The 1811-nt window shown below is 30.3% G+C and overlaps 1 long non-coding RNA gene across 1 annotated transcript in view; it reads left to right on the top strand.

Moving 5' to 3' along the window:
* The first annotated feature begins 1722 nt into the window (after positions 1–1722).
* The window catches only part of LOC111084301, a 2201-nt gene continuing 2112 nt past the window's right edge, over positions 1723–1811 (top strand). Inside the window, exon 1 of the long non-coding RNA XR_002609486.1 lies at positions 1723–1768. This is a non-coding gene — a long non-coding RNA (uncharacterized LOC111084301). The remainder of the gene's footprint in view (positions 1769–1811) is intronic.

Here is a 1811-nt window from a genome sequence, read left to right as displayed (position 1 = left end):
TTATCTGTACTGTTCACTACCTCTAGGATCCACATTATATTTATCTGTACTGTTCACTACCTCTAGGATCCACATTATATTTATCTGTACTGTTCACTACCTCTAGGATCCACATTATATTTATTAATTTCCTTTTTTTGCATTTTACGACACTCGCTGTAGAGAATTAACCAAAAAAATTAGGAAAAGTCACCCAACTATAATACTTAGTGGAAAATAATCACAGTACTGAAGGTTTTTGGTTGTAAAGTGTTTTATGTGACTTGTTTGTTAGAAGGAACCTTATATAGACCAAAAAATAGTTTCTAAAAACATGTTGAAAACACCAATTCAGTCCTTCTTTACTTGTCACTAATTCTGCTTCAACCAGAATGTGAGTAATTGTGTCCTGTACAGAGAGCATTTGAAAGAATAACACAATCAATAGCTCATCACAGTTTAAACAGACTTGTACAAGAACTCTCCGTATCCTCGGTATACGACTGAAATTTACCAAATCTTGTTCTTTCACCAGAATTTAAAAAACAAGAATAAACTTGTATTTCACACCAACACGCATTTTTTCGTCAACATTTGCCATGAATAATTAGATAATGTTTTATTAAAGTATAAGATACATCAAAATCAGCAGATTCTTTGTAAGGAAAAATTATCAGTTAGATTCTTTTAGTTATATTTGTTCTATGTTTTGTAACTACTATTAATACACGATTGTGAGAGAGAGAAAAAGTTTTTCCTCGTAGGTTGGATAAGTCAAATGAACACGGTTCAGCTGGTTTATGTTTAGTAAATCAAATTTCTTCAAAATGTTATTGTGCTACCAGCTAGTACTTGATCACGTGTCAATTAATATCTGAAAGATGCGGCTGGAATAGCTTGTTATTGGGTACAGAACTCTGTACAGATTGTTTTTTAGTGAAAACAGAACTAGTGTGTGAGGTAGGACTTCCAGACTTGGTTTATTGTGGCATTTTTTTCTTTAGTTCCATACTCGATTTTCGCCTTTTGTTTTTTAATAATATTTTCTGTCTTGTGCAGTGATCTTTTCCACGAGCATACTGTTAGTGATTATAGTGTGTGTGTGTGTTTGCAAAGTTGGAAAGATTTATTTGTGAATGCTTGAAAATTTCCAGTACCGGTGACATTTTCTACTCCCATCCATAGGGAATAAAAGGATGAGTTAAAAAAATGGAGTTTTGTTTTGATTACTGTTTGCATGTTTTGTATTTTCAATAGTTAACATTTAACCTGCTCTTAGCTGCAGCCTACTGGAAAGGATAACTTCGTCACTGCTGGTATTTGGTTTTTCTTTTCAGTTAGGGAAGAATAATACAATTTGTGTGTGTGTGTGTATGTAAGGCACAGCTGGTAATTTTTTAAAATATATATATTTTTTTTAGTGATATGTTATGTAAGTATTGTAGGAAGTAAGAGGTTTTATAAATATTGTTGGAAGTAAGAGGTTTTAAAAAATTTTGTTGGAAGTAAGACCAACAATATTTATAAAACCATAAAACCTCTTACTTAATTATTATTGGAAGTAAGAAGTTTTTTAAATATTGTTAGAAGTAAGAGGTTTTATAAATATTGTTGGAAGTAAGAAGTTTTTAAATATTGTTAGAAGTAAGAGGTTTTTAAATATTGTTAGAAGTAAGAGGTTTTTAAATATTGTTAGAAGTAAGAGGTTTTATAATTATTGTTGGAAGAAAGAGGTTTTATAAATATTGTTGGAAGTAAGAGGTTTTATAAATATTGTTGGAAGTAAGAAGTTTTTTAAATATTTTTAGAAGTAAGAGGTTTTATAAATATTG

Source organism: Limulus polyphemus, unplaced genomic scaffold, assembly GCF_000517525.1.
Source record: "Limulus polyphemus unplaced genomic scaffold, Limulus_polyphemus-2.1.2 Scaffold16166, whole genome shotgun sequence".
In the NCBI taxonomy this organism is placed as follows: Eukaryota; Metazoa; Arthropoda; class Merostomata; order Xiphosura; family Limulidae; genus Limulus; species Limulus polyphemus.
This window is presented reverse-complemented; position numbering and strand designations above follow the sequence as displayed.